The sequence below is a fragment of the Equus przewalskii genome, chromosome 9 (genome assembly GCF_037783145.1).
Source record: "Equus przewalskii isolate Varuska chromosome 9, EquPr2, whole genome shotgun sequence".
NCBI lineage: Eukaryota > Metazoa > Chordata > Mammalia > Perissodactyla > Equidae > Equus > Equus przewalskii.
In genome coordinates this window covers 21,307,062-21,322,527 of record NC_091839.1, presented here as the reverse complement: position 1 = coordinate 21,322,527, position 15,466 = coordinate 21,307,062, and the positions used below count along the sequence as shown (strand labels likewise).

At 42.4% G+C, this 15,466-nt stretch overlaps 2 long non-coding RNA genes across 2 annotated transcripts in view; one reads left to right on the top strand and one right to left on the bottom strand.

Moving 5' to 3' along the window:
• Positions 1 to 4,433, top strand: part of LOC139073557 (uncharacterized) — a 77,931-nt gene extending 73,498 nt beyond the window's left edge. The window contains exons 2-3 of the long non-coding RNA XR_011522440.1: positions 2,922 to 3,087; positions 4,192 to 4,433. This is a non-coding gene — a long non-coding RNA (uncharacterized lncRNA). The remainder of the gene's footprint in view (positions 1 to 2,921; positions 3,088 to 4,191) is intronic.
• LOC139073560 (uncharacterized) lies at positions 346 to 13,130 on the bottom strand. Its single transcript, XR_011522443.1, has 2 exons — positions 12,256 to 13,130; positions 346 to 3,562 (listed from the first exon to the last, which is right to left on the bottom strand). It is a non-coding gene; the product is annotated as an uncharacterized lncRNA (long non-coding RNA).
• Between the last annotated feature and the right edge of the window lie 2,336 nt (positions 13,131 to 15,466).

Sequence of the window (15,466 nt, the reverse complement as noted above, 5' to 3'; positions counted from 1 at the left end):
GGCAGAACAGACTTGGCAGAGGTGACAAAGCCTGAGGAGAGTTAGACTGAGATCCCTAGAATACTGGTCACAGAGGGTTGGAGGTGAAAATGGTCTCAAGCTGAAGGTAGAGAGAGCAATACTGAAGGCAAAAGTGTTCAATGGAGGTCAGAATGTGAGTGGAGTTCTATTGGATGTCTAAAGGTCACAGGTGGACAGATGAAGGTGTAGATGGGGGCACAGAGGTAGAGTGAGAGGATGGGTGAGTCTATGCATGATGTAGGTTGTTGAGGGGAGAATGGAGGCTACTAATTGATTCCCTCATTTATCTACTCCTTCACTTATGATCAAACCAGAGGAGTCATGTGTGCTTTCTTTTTTTATTGAAATATATTTGACATATAGCATTGTGTACATTCAAGATGTCTATCATGTTGATTTGATACATTTATATATGGTCATATGACTAGCATTGTAGCGATAGCACCTTTATGACAACACTAATTATCACTTCTTTATGTGTTTGGAGTAATTGAGATGTAGACTCTTAAGAAGTTTGATGACTACAATAAAACATTGTAGTCTATATTCACCATCCTGTGCATTAGATCTCCAGGATCTGTTCATCTGCTAGCTGCAAGTTTGTACCCTTAAACAACTTCTCTCTTATTTCCCCAACCCCCTGCCTCTGGTAAGCACCATTTTGCTTTATGATTTGATGCGTTAGGCTCTTTCAGATTACACATGTAAATTAGAAAATACAGTATTATTCTTTCTCTCTCTGACTTGTCACATGTAGCATAGTGCCCTCAAGGTCCATCCATGTTGTTGCAAATGGCAGAATTTCTTTCTTTCTCATGACTTAATAGTATTTCATTGCTCATGGATATCACATCTTATTTATGCATTCATCCATTGACAGACACTTAGGTTGTTTCCATATCTTGGCAATTGTAAATAATGCTGTAATGAATATGGGATTCCTGGTATCTCTTCAATAACTCTTTTCATTTCCTATGGTTTCTAATTTCTGTTCATGGGAAAAACTCTTGCTCATATAATATGTTCCTGAATACTCTTTAAGTTCAATCTAGAGTAGAGAAGAGCATCTAAAATTTGGGATGAAAAACACTCAACAGTAAGTTCTCTCCTTTTGTGGTACCGTGTAAAGGATCAAATAGCAGGTCTAACAGGAGAGGCTGTTTACTAGTATCCAGTGTTCCGGGTGGGAAAAGGTGCCAAAATCATCCCCTCAAAAAGCCAGCTTACAGATTCAAAAAGTTTATTGCCACTAGAATTTTCATGTCCCAAGACAGACATAATGAAAATATCTTTCTTTATTGTGGTATTTGTAAAATATAACACATTGACTAACATTTATGTGCTCTTACATGCTTCTACTTTAAGTTCTACCATGAAAAATAACACACAATAAAATAGCTAAAAAATGTAAAGACATATTCTCCTTTGCTTCCATCATATAAGAAACCATCACAAGGCATAATCTGTGGAGATACTTTTTTAGACATGTTGATAGTTTAAAAATAATAGTGTTTTATTGCAACCAATTTACTGGTCTGGTATAATACTTATAGGCAAATCTCCAGCACTGTGGGTGATGTAACCTAAATCTTAGGATTCATTCACTGTAAAGGAATTACGCAGTTCAAATTAAGGTTACTAATCAGTTCAAATTAAAATAAGCATGTTTCCCTCAATTATCTGGTGGACCCAACATATTACAAGAGTCTCCCATGCAGAAAGGGAAGGCAGAGAGATGGGACACAAGAGGTGATCAGAGATTTGAAACATGAGAGGGATTTAACATGGTATTCCTGGGCTTGAAGACAGGATATAGATAGGTGCAGGAGGAAACTATAAGAAGGAAATGAATTCTGCCAAGAATTTAAGATCCTGGAAGTGGATTCTTCCTCAGAATTTTGAGCATAGAGCCCAGGCTGGCTGATTAAGGCTTGTGACACCTTAATCAGGATGCTCAGCCAAGTTCACCAGATTTCCAATAAAAAAACATGAGAAAATAAAATAAGTGTTGTGTTAATCTGCTAAAATTGTGGCAATTTGTTATGTTGGTTGAATTAAAATGATATACATGGAAACAAATTTAAGAGTAAAATATTTCAATGACAAAATGAAGTCAAAGTCTTCATGAATTACCCATAACCAATACTATTTTGATCTTCAGATGTAACAATTTTCATCACTGAGATACATCTTACTTCCTATGCAGTTTGAGAATATATCAGAGATTGTATCTAAAATTGTACTATACACACACAAACCTACCCACACACAACTAACATATTCTGTTCTTGGCTCAATATCTCAGAGATAGAGAAGGAAAGCTTTCCAAGTTATAAAATCGAGGTATTTCAGGAGGAAGAAAAGACACAGCATATGACCTGGGAGTCAATATTTGCCTGAAAAGACATTTCCCTTCTCTTCTTTTCTCTTCTCTAGGGCTCTTTTTTGTTATCTAAAAAACCACATTTTTCGAATGTGCCTTTTTTAGGGCATCAACATACTCCTTCTGTTAAAGATTACATTGTGCTCTTTGAAAATTAATGTGTTGAAGCCTTAACCCCAAGTATCTCAGAATGTGTCCTTACTTGGAAATAGAGTCATTGCAGATATAATTTGCTAAGATGAGATCATACTGGATTAGGGTGTGCACCTAATCCTAATGACTGGTGTACTTATAAAAAAAACAAAGAAAAGAAACTTAGAGATAGACATGCCTACAGGGAGAATGCCTGGTGAAGACTGGAGTTATGTTGCCACAAGCCAAGGAAGTAAAAGCGGGGACAGTGGTCCAGAACAGATTATCCCCTAGGACCTTGAGGGAAAACATGGCCCTGCTGTCGTCTTGATCTTGGACTTTCAGGCCTTCAGAATTGTGAGACAATAAATATCTTTTGTTTAAGCCCTTCAGTTCATTGTCCTTTTCATGGAAGCCCTAGAGAAGAAATACACCTTCCCTTGCCACCTTCGTAAGACAAAGGACCTCAAAATGCAGAGAAGGCTGCCCTTCCCTGTCCTCTGTCACAGGAGGGATTCAAGGACAAACAGCTCTGATCTGAAGGCCATAAGGTGAGTTTCTCCTCTCTGGTCTATAGGGACATTTCTGTCCTAAAAACATGCCAAATCCTGCTACTGCATTGGAGATGTGACTGGACCAAGAACTCCTACAAAACCCATGCGGAGTAGCCTCCTTACATGTCCATGGGCAAGAGGTTGGGGTCCACTCTCAGAAAGGACTCCTGAAGGCTTATCAGCTGGCAGAATTGATGTTGTGGAGATGAGAGAGCACAAGTCATGGTGTTTCTTGACACTCCAGAGGTGATCCTAAATGGGAAACCATTATTGAGGACCATTTATTTAAATATTACTTCTCAAATTGTAATGAGCTATGAATCCTGTGTATCCTGTTGAAGCAAATTCTTTGAGACATGGCAGACTAAGAAGGGATGATTCCACAGATTTACAGCGGGGTCATGAATTCTCTTTTTTAACATGGAACTGGTAGTGCTGCATCTGCTCTCTCCAGACCTCTCTTCTAATAGCACTAAAAAAGAGAAGCAGCACAGTAAATATGAGCCCTAGATACTACCATCACATCTCAACACAAATATTGTTAGTTCCTGGCAATTCCCAATTTGGTGGGGAAGGAAAAGGAACATGTATGAGTGATCTGTGTAGGGAGTGAGGGGGCTTCTATTAGCAAATGTCTGAGGACCCCATGACTTGATGCAGAGTTTGCAGTTGTAAAAGCATATTCCAAGTGGGGGTACATCTGCAGACAAAATCTGTACAGATCTACCATGGGATGGGCCACTTGAGGTAGGCAGGGTAGGGTGGGACTGACTCTGTGCGTGTGCTTTCTTTTAATTGCTGGATAAGGTGGCTTTTTGCATTCTCTGCAGCAGTTATTGGCCTCAGGATGCCAGCACTGATAAGAAGCAGGCTTAGAGATGTGGATTCTCCAAGTGGACAGTTAATTTTGTGAGGATGATACGCTGTTGGGGTTTTCAACCCCAAAGACATAGAGGGCCATTTACTGCAGAATCTGGATGCAGCTCAGATCTGGGATGTTAGAAAGAAACAACAGACCCAAAATGCTGTCACTTGTGTGAAGCCCTCACCACAAAACCAAGACCTAATACCTAACCTAATTGCATTATCAACCCTTCTCAGGAATGGAATCTTAACCAGTGAGTCTGGAATTTTCTTGTCATCACCAAGGAGGTTATCTGCCAACATGGACCCTTTCCATCCCCTAAGGAGAGATGAGATAATCTGCGCTTTGCTTATCCCTTCCCCTTTCTGTCTGTAAAACCCTTAAATTTTGTACAGTTCCTTGGAGTTCCTCTCTACTTACTAGAAAGGATGATGTCTGATTCATGAATCACTTAATAAAGCCAATAAGATCTTTGAAATTTGCTCGATTGAATTTTTGTTATTTAACAGATTTGGTGGCAGCTACTTATCTGCAGAGAACTTCTGATGGCATTCGAGGACAACTGAAAATGCAGGTTTGGTACCTGCAAACCATTTTCGAGGTCTACCTTTTGCCCTTTATGAGGGCTATGGGTAAGTCCCTCTCAGTTCTGAGCTCCACCTCTTTGAACCAAGTTCTTGAACTAATTGGCTTCCTGGTCCATAATTCCCTTTTGTTTGGAATCCTAGTCAAGTCCGCAGTCCTCATTTTTGTGGTCTGCTAGCTTCAGTCCTTTTCCCCAGTCCCCAGTTTCAGGTCGAGAATTGCTGGTGGTGTGCACTGGTATTTTTCTAGGCCAGTCTGCAGTAACATTTCTTGGTTAATCTTGGTGTGTTAAGGTGCATATGTTTGTTTGTCTTGTTTTGTACAGATAAGGCTAGTGGAAACTAATGGGGATCTTGGAAGCCATAAAGACTCAAAAATTGGTGGGCACCAGTCAGGCACTCAAAAGCTATTAGAGTGCACACCATCTAATTCAAAGACTTCTGTATTATGATAAGATGGTCATAGAAAGGGTTAGATTGACACTAGGTCACCCCTCAACCTCAAGAAAACTTCCCTGCCATGGGGTACACTGTAAAACACCACACAATCTCTAGCCTTACAATATGTTACTCTTAGCTATTAATCTGGCTCCAAGAGACTCAAAGACTAGCTAAAAGGGATGAAATCTTTAATTTCCAAACAGTGAATGTGCCACATTCTTGCACATCTGCTTATTTTATACGTAAGATTTACAGTCCTGGAAGCTGTGGAGATCTAGGCAAATGGGAAAATCTTACTAAAAGCAACCTAGAATTACAAGGGTCATTATGGGGAATGTTCCCATCAGACAAGATTGTTTATTTATGAAGTATACTCGAAAACAAGGGGTCCTGAATTAAACAAATAAAATGGGACAACTATACCTATTTTAACTGTTATGCAGAAGATTCCAAAGGCTGAAAGATTCCAAAATAGCTTCATTAAAAGACTCATTACAAAAGGGTCATGAAAAATTAAAGGCACAAGGGGTACCAAAAATGAAAGACGGAAGGACTGATGTGACCCCTACTATTCCTTCCATCCTTCTTCACTGTGAGCACTCACATTTACTGCTCCTCTGTCCAAACTGCCTTTCCACTTTGAAGAGACTATTAATCAGTTATCTTTTACAATAAAATTACTTGAGGTTTGAGAGTGACCCTTTCAGGTATTTTTCACCCCATGGTCAAAGACCAAACTAAGGGCAATAGTTAAAGAGTTTTCTAAACCCAGGGAAAGACCAAAAGAGTATTTTTTTTAACAGTTTAGGGTAATTACCAGGGTCCTTGAACCCAGGCTGCCTGATCTTTACCAGCTGTGTGCATGTTGGTAGGACCTTGTGAAGCTCAAAAATAGATGCATGAAGCAAAGTGGAAAAATCACAAGGATGGTATTCAAGATCCTCAATCTTCAATACATTGTTCTCCTATTACACCATGAAGGGATGCAAAATAGCAATTGAAATTTTACAAGCAATATCTAGAGTCTTCCCTGCCCACACTGATTTGTCTATTATTAAAACATGCAAAAAGAAAAACCCAGATGAACCTGTGGCAGACTTCAAAGTCCCTTTTGAAGCCCTCTTTCTATGGCATTACAGGTTTCATACAATAAATAAGGTCACCCAACCTGCCCTAGCTGCCCTATTTGTACTGCCTTCTTTTTTATACTGAGGAATACACACCCTCAGCTAACATCCATGCCAATCCACCTCTATTTTCCACGTGGGTTTCTGCTGCAGCATGGCCACTGACAATTGGGTAGCTATGCTCCCAGGAGATGAACCTGGGCCACAAAAGTGGAGCATGGGAAACTCAACCCTACCCTAGGACATGAGGTCAGTCCCCTGGACTATCTTTTGAGATTAGTGGATGGATAAAAAGTCAGAAAATAGAATGGAAACTCATCAGCCTCAAAGAACTTGTGACTGTAGTTGAGCACTTTGAATAAACTCGGGAGCAAGACGACAGACAGATATCTGCCAAGCTGTTGGCCTTACACCTAGAACAACTCTTAAGTCCAGAGACCTTAGTTAATACCTGGGCCTTTCCCATTGCAAACTCCTAGGGGTGCAATATCAAATAAACTGACCCAGAAATCAAAGTTCGAATTGTAATCAAGTGGGACACTGGACAGTAGCTTCCCCTCAAAGGTCTTATGCAAATTTTTCAACATAAATTTGAATGCCCCCAAGGGAAAGCCCCCATATAGGCCCCTCTCAGAGTTAACTGTTCTCTGAGAGGTTCTCGAGGAAAGTCCTACCAGGAAATGCCTTTATCAGCCCAGGGGAAACTAAAATTAAAATTAACAAGGAAGTTGGCCTAATTCTAGTGGATACTAGAATTTTACTTCCTTTAAGCCCCACTCTCATAAGACAACAAATATCTCAGAGTGAAAGAGAAGTTTCCATTGTGGGGTTATCTAATAAAATTCAGAGAGGGGGGCTGGCCCCGTGGCCCAGTGGTTAAGTTCGCGCGCTCCGCTGCAGGCGGCCCAGTGTTTCCTTGGTTCGAATCCTGGGCGCGGACATGGCACTGCTCATCAAACCACGCTGAGGCAGCGTCCCACATGCCCCAACTAGGACCCACAACGAAGAATATACAACTATGTACTGGGGGGCTTTGGGGAGAAAATGGAAAAATAAAATCTTTAAAAAAAAAAAATTCAGAGAGAATTTCTAGCTCAACCAGGACAAATGACTCTGAGACCTTTACTTAAAAGCTTTACTATTTGCTATGCAATATAGACCAAGTCCATCTATTAGGTAGAATTGTTCTTTTTCAACTCAAATAGCTAATATATTTTGCTTCCAATGGAGACTTCAACTTAGAACAGGCAGAGATCCATGCCCTTACAGAATATGCCGGTTATTAGAAGGACAATCTGTTGATACTAATACTGACAGCTGGTATGCCTTTGGGGTTGTCCACAATTCAGGATGTTATGTAAACAAATGGGTTTTCTTATGTCCTCTGGGACCTCAATCAAAAAGGGACAACAACTAAACGGTCTTCTTAATGCTATTCTCTTATCTTCTGAAATTGCAATCATCAAAATTGAGGCTCACACTAAAAGGATTAAATCTGAGTATCAGGAAAATCTCCCACCTGAGTTTCATGCAAGGGCAGTGGCACCAGAATCTATAAAGATTTTGGCACATGTGGATAAATTCCATTCTGCTTTATGAAAAATAACTCCCTGTTGACAGACTTGCACCATCCTGATGCCCTTGCAACGTGTCAACACTGATCCTGAATCAGATAAATTAGATGGACAAAAAATGGTTGCAAAGTAAAGGAACAATCAGGGCTATGGGAAACGCAAATGGCCTCTTGGTTCTACTCCACTCCCGGGAATGCCCATTTTTTTTATATATATTTTACGTTCTTTCACCCCATATCGTGCATTTAAGATGCCCCAAATTATTCATAGACATTGGAAGGGAGACATCCATAAAACTGTAACAGCAGTTTACCCCTAATATCTGAACTGTCAGGTCCATAATCCTGGGATAACAATTTTTTTCCAGAAAGGCTTCAGACCTCCTCCCTCTGGACCCTTTGAGTACCTGCAGCTGGACTTCCTTCAACTGCCACCTGGTATGGCTTACAATACGTTCTTGTTATTGTATGTATGCTTTCAGGATGAGTTGAACCCTTCCCTTGCCACAAAGTTGATGCCTGCACAGTAGCAAAGAAGTTGCTGGAAAACATGTTTCCCACTTGGAGTATACCTTCCACAGTCTCCAGTGCTTGGGGCACTCACGTCACTGGACAAACTATTTGACCCGTAAAAAAAAAAAAAAAAAAAAAAAACTTTGCAAACTTCTTGGAATTATCAAGGCCACTATTACCCTCCATTATCAGGCAAGGCTGAAAGAACTAATGGGATCCTAAAAGTTAAACTCTTTAAACTTGCTGATACGTCTGGACTTGCTTGGCCTAAGATCTTGCCTTTGGTCTTGCTGATTGTTCACAGTACTCTCTATGGGAAATGTAAGTTCACTCCACATGAGATAATCACTGGCAGAACAATGTTCATTGGTATACAACTTTCTGCTGACCCAGTGTTATCCCATGCTAGTATGAACAGCTACTCTAACCCTTTAAGAGGTTATGCTAAGGCCTATGATCAACAAGTTAAAGTAGCATGCCTGGATCCCAGTTTAAAGGATTCTATTGGACAAAGCCTGGAGTCTAGTGACTGGATATTCTGGACACGTCATCAGAGGAAGACAGCTCTCAAACCCTGTTGGAAAGTGCTCATGACCCTGACACTGCTGTGAAATTAGAAGGCATTAAGCCTGGGGTACAAATCTCACAGTTAAAGAAGGCTCCATTTGTTATCTGGTCCTGTATGGATTCTGGAGTCCTCTGAATCAAACTGACAAGGGGGACAAGTAGCTGACATTAAGATAGACTGCATCCACCTAAGAAATCAGATCCACACTTCATACTTTTATTAAACATTAAACCCTTTCTTCTTTTCTTTCTTTCCTTTACTCTCTCAGTGACCTAGAAAGATAACACACTCCTCAGTATCTCCCATGTCATTGCTATGGGAAGTAATTTTCCAGACAATGGATTTATCATCAAAGATTCCAATCTATCCACGATGGAGAGAACTCAGTGTTCCCTGTGATCAATTTCTCTTCTGTTCCCAATGTCACTGCAAACAAGATCTACCCCCCTTAGAAGTCACTTACCGAGTTCAGCTTTTATGACTGGCATATGAAGTGCCTAGTTACTTTCCTCCAGTTATAACTGCACTTGTCCAATTAGACACAATTACCTACATAAATCTTAGTACATTTGCACCCCCACATTGTCATGATTATCTAGGCCAGATCTGCCCCCCTCGACAAAGAGTTCTCACAAGCAGGACCCATCTTTGCAAGATATATAGAACAACTCTTTAGTTCAAGCTAGGTTATTTTCTCTCTGTATACAGAAAATCTAACTGACCCTTAGCTTGAAAGGGTAAATGCACCTATCCCTGCAAATGGACTCAATAACAATTAATGGAAATGGTTCATGCCCTGACAGGTTTAGCTTCTGTTTGTGGTGATTATAATTCTCCTTGGGCCTATGAATGCCTAGGTAGCTGGTACATTGATGGGAAATGCCTCTTAGATTATCTAACTGTGCCCCTAACTTTACACACACACACACAAATAATAATAATAATAATACACTTCATGGATCAACCCCCCTGGATCTACATCATCGAGCTAGAATGGACCTACCAGAAGGAGTTCACGACCCAGGATTCACTTCCTTTGGCCAGGCATACTTCCCTGGTCAGGAGTAAATGTAAATAAGAATATAATCAGAAGCCTCTCCTTATCCCTTGAGAATATACGGAATCTGCTGCTCAAACAATAGATGCCAAACAGAGATCCTTAGACTTTCTGGTCTAAGTTGCTCTTGATAATAGTTGATTATTATTGATTCTAATAATATAATCAATAATATATTCATTGTCTTCGAGCTGAGCAGGGAGGTTTCTGTGCCATGGCCAACACCACCAGCTGCACCTGGATTAATACATCTGCAGACGCTGAAACTCAGAAATAAGACCACTGAGTAAGCTACTTGCTCAGACTTGACTTTGCCAGCATGGTCTTTCTTTGACTTATTTGAATTGATTGGTTTGAGTTGGGAACAGTGTCTCCAATGTGAAATCCAAACATTCAAAATTATCCAGCTTATAATAATGATAACAATCTCCCTACTTTTTTGTATTCTAAAGTTTTAAATGCATGTTTGTAGCTGCTAACCACCAACAATATGATCTCCCTAAGACTGGAACATCAGAAAAGGAACAAAGAGAATGACAGGCTTAAATATTTTGAGCCTGAAACCATGACCTGTGAATATCACAGGGATTAAACGAAAACATCATGACCTGTGGATACCACACAAAGGATCGACAAAAGCTACAAGTGGTAGCTGAGAGTGGTGCTAATACCTTTAATTTCGATCATATCTCTCAGTTAATCTAAGAGTCTAAACAAAAGCGAGAAATTGTTAGAAAGGAGACAGCAGGCCCAAAATGGAGTCACTTGTGCCAAGCTCCACATCAGCAAACCAAGACTTAATATGTAACCTAAGTGCAGTTCCAAACTCCCTTGGAATGTAAGCTTTGATGAGGCACACTGGCATTACTTCGTCAACACTAGTGAGGTAATCTGCTTCATAGGCCCCTTCCATTCCCCTAAAAAGGGTGACCTTACTCGAAGCAATGCATTCTTTAGAAATCATTCCCTTTTTTCAACCCCCTCTCTGCCTTTAAAAACTTTTTCTGCAACTGGCGCCATGTCTGAGTGGTTAAGTTCCCATGCTCTGCTTCAGTGGCCCAGGGTTTCACCGGTTCAGACCCTCTGTGTGGACCTAGCACCGCTCATCAGGTCATGTTGAGGCAGTGTTCCACACATTGGAACTAGAAGGACATGCAATTAGAATATATAACTATGTACTGGGGTGGGGGGGAGAAGAAGAGGAAGAAAGAAAGAAGATTGGCAATAGACCTTAGCTCAGGGATAATCTTTAAAAAAAAAAAAGAAAGAAAGAAAACTTGTCCTTTTCCATAGCCCTTTCTATTTGCTAGGGGAGATGTTCCCAGATTTATGAATATTGAATAAAGTCAACTTGACCATTAAATTTACTCAGTTGATGTTTTGCTATTTATCAAGCTGAAGAGTCAAAGGCTTTCTAAGGCTCAGACTTCAGTTTGGAAGACAGCTCACTAGCAAGCTAATTACTTCTGTCTAAAGTGAATACTAATTGTGTCAGGGTGGCCCTGAGTTAATACATCAAGAAGGGCTTCTAGGTGGAGTCTGACAACCTTTGCCAGAGATGCTAAGTGACAAAATCATGACTCATAAAGCCCTGTGCTATCTCCCATAGGGCAGGAATCCAGGAAGTGCTGGGCCTCCTTTTTGGTGATGAGGAGCCAAAGACACACTAGTTTTTCCTTCACTGCTGGAAGGATTGAGGATTGTAAACCTGCCCATAGACTGTCAGTAAACTTTCATTGGAAAATTGGGCTCTGAATTTTGGTAAGGTTTTCTCAGCCACTTCTCTTAACTGAGAGATGCTAGTAAGTTCTAACACAGGCTATTAAGACTGAATCCTCCAACCTGCCAACAGAGAGACTATCACTTACACAATGAAAAGTTTGTATATCAGAAGTTAGTGGCACTCATCTTAATCTTTGCCCAACCTCTGGGGGAAAATGAAAGGGTAATTTGTCCCACCAACACTTATCTACCTGCAACTCTCCCTGATTGGGATAAGCCCCTCTGTCACTCACTTATGGGATGGGGAATCACAAACAAATAACAGAACAATTCCTATTGCATTCTGAGATTAAAAAACAAAAACAAGAGGATATTGAATTTTTTTAAAGGATCCAGTCATATGCCCTCAAAATGTATATATTGAAATTTATTACCCAAGATAGGCTACTAGGAAGTGAAGTCTGGGTGATGATTAGGTCATGAAGACAGAGCCCTCGCAAATGGAATTTGTCCCTTTAAAAGAGGCCTGAGAAAGCACCTTTGCTTCCTTCCACCCTGTGAAGACACAGTAAGAAGTATGCAATGCATAGGAGTGCCCTCACCTGACCATACTGGCACCCTGATCCCAGACTTCCAGCCTCCAGAACTGGGAGAACCACTACAATCAATAAGAAAAAGACAACACAATAGAAAAAAATAGACAAAATAAACTCACACATAGCTCAAAAAGAGGTTGCTCAATGGCCAATATATAAGTGAAAATACATTCAACTTCCATAATAATGAAGAAAATGCAACTGAATTCACTGCTTGGTACCATTAAACACCAACCAGAAGCCTAAAAATAAATGAAAAAATAATAAAAGTCTTAGTAAGGATGTGAACAAACCAAGAATCTCCTACACTGTTGGTGGATGTGCAAATTGGTACAAATTTCTCCCAAAGCTCTTTGGCACTATCTCCTAAACCTAAAGAGATGCGACCTATCACTCAGTAATTCCACGATTATACAGCCAATAGAAATCGGTATGAGTGTCATCAAAATGTGTCCTGAATATACAAACCAGCACTCTTCCTAATAGTATCAACCTGAAAACAACCCATAAGACTATTAACAGTGGAATGATTAAAGCAATTGCTTTGTATTCACACAATTTAATCCTATATAGCAATGTGAATGAATGATCACTAGCAACATACAGCAATAAATTCACAAACAACATAAAGAATGACAAAAGCCAAAAAAAATGACTTAAGGTTCTATTATTTTTTTCACGTAAAATACAAAAGAGGTTAATGTGACCTGTGCTGTTAGAGGTCAGAGCTGTGGTTCCTCTGAAGAGTACTGACAGGGAGGGAGCATAATGGGCTTCTAGGGGTCTGTTTGACAATATTCTCTTGATTGATCTAGGTACTGAGTACAGAAATGTGTTCACTCTGTGAACTGTCATTGAGCTATGCACTTACGACCTATGCATGTGTCTTTAAATGTTTTAAATATATATCACCAATCAGAAAGGTAGGGATATGGTGAATAGATTAGTGTTGTAATGTCCCTATATTGCAAAGGCGGAGTTTAAGAATATTAAATAGGGGGACAGGATCCAAGATGGCACCGTGAGTAGTCCTCTTTGTCTCTCGCCCTTCGAGTCTACAATTATTTGGACACTTATCGCTTGACAAAGGATATCCAGACAGCATCTCAGGACGTCTGAGACACCCACGCGACTATACATTGGAAGGCGGACGGACTTTCCTCCGGGAGGATGTGGAAATAGGTGAAAACTCTCCGACCCCGACGGGCAGCCTAGTACCCGCAAGCGGCTTTCTTCCAACGGACGCCCCCAGAGGATCCACACACATCTAGGGCAGGAGCGAGAACACAACAGAGGAGCGACGGTGGAAACAGGTGACCAGAACCCTACCTAAACCCCCCGCAATTACTCCTAAACGCAGAGGGAAACTTTGGAGTTGCACACCTGAGCCCACGGGGAGAGTCTCTCCCCGCCATTGGCGGGGAGACCCAGCCTGGTGCTCGGGGCGCCCGGAGGGTCCCAGAGAGAGTCACGGAGGGTATGGAGGTCTCCCAGCTGCCGTTGCCCGCCCCGTGGGACTAGGGATTGCCGGAGATCTCGGAGAGGACCGGGGCTGGGGGAACTTTCAAAGGCCGGTTCTGCGACCCGGAGGGGAAGCGCCGGAGCTCCGCCCGGGCAGCAGACAAAACTCTCTGTCTGCCGTTAGCAGAGGTGCCACGCCCAGCATTCACGGCTCCGGGAGAGGCCCGGAGAGAAGCCCAGAGGGCGGGGCGACCCCCAGCTGCCATTGCCCGCCCCGTGGGACTAGGGATTGCCAGAGATCTCGGAGAGGACCGGGGCGGGGGGAACTTTCAAAGGCCGGTTCTGCGACCCGGAGGGGAAGCGCCGGAGTTCCACCAGGCAGCAGACAAAACTCTCTGTCTGCCATTAGCAGAGGGGCCACGCCCAGCATTCAGGGCTCCTGGGAGAGGCCCGGAGAGAAGCCCAGAGGGCGGGGCAACCCCCAGCTGCCATTGCCCGCCCCGTGGGGCTAGAGATTGCCAGAGATCTCGGAGAGGACCGGGGCAGGGGGAACTTTCAAAGGCTGGTCCTGCGACCCGGAGGGGAAGTGCCGGAGTTCCGCCAGGCAGCAGACAAAACTCTCTGTCTGCCATTAGCAGAGGGGCCACACCGAGCATTCACGGCTCCGGGAGAGGCCCGGAGAGAAGCCCAGAGGGCGGGGCGACCCCCAGCTGCCGTTGCCCGCCCCGTGAGACTAGGGATTGCCGGAGATCTCGGAGAGGACTGGGGCTGGAGAGAGTTCCAGAGACCCAGCTTAGTAGCCTAGGGGGAAACCCTACAGGCTCACAGCAGCCTTAGGGAAAGCCTCTGCACAGCACCAGTAGAAGGCACCCAGCCGCCAGCCACAAGGCTGGAAGACCCCAGGGCAAAAGCAGCATAGCTAGGTGTACTAACCACAGACTGTAGAAGATGCCAATAGCTCTCCTGCGACCCATAGAGGACAAGTGAGATTCGGTGGGTGCTGACAGCAACGGAGCGACAAATATAAGTGATCCCACCCCTGGCCGCTGGAAAAGCCCATAACACCGTTGCAGACCCCAAGGAGAGAGCACATCTAGGTGGGCTGCAACAGTAGGCACCTGCAGCCTGAAGCCCCCCTGTGACGGCCCCCACGGCAGAGGAGGGAATCCAAAGGGCCACTGTGGCTACGAAGAGGGGCCCAGGCCCAGTTAGCGACTACGGACAGGGTTCCTGGTTGGTGAAGTATAAACAGCTGCTCCCCCCACCGCAGCAGCTGAAACAAGTGAAAGGAGCAACTAAACACTATCTCCATGCGGAGGCACAAATCAACAACATCAAGCAATATGAAAGAATACATTAAATCTCCAGAACAGAAAGAAAGTAACAAATACACAGAAAACAATCCCAAAGAAAATGAGATATATAACCTAAATGATGATGACTTCAAAACAGCCATCATTAAGATTCTCAATGAGTTAAGAGAGAATTCTGACCGACAACTCAACGAGTTCAGGAGCTATGTCACAAAAGAGTTTGATACGATAAAGAAGAACCAAACAGAAATATTGGAAATGAAGAACACAATAGAGGAGATTAAGAAAAATCTAGATGCTCTGAACAGTAGGGCTGATAATATGGAGGAAAGAATTAGCAATTTGGAAGATGGCAATATAGAATTGTTGCAGGCAGAGGAGGAGAGAGAAGCAAGACTTAAAAGAAATGAAGAAACTCTCCGAGAATTATCAGACACAATTAGGAGATGCAACATAAGGATTATAGGTATACCAGAGGGAGAAGAGAAGGAGAAAGGGGCAGAAAGCCTATTCAAAGAAATAATGGCTGAGAACTTCCCAAATCTGGTGAGGGAGA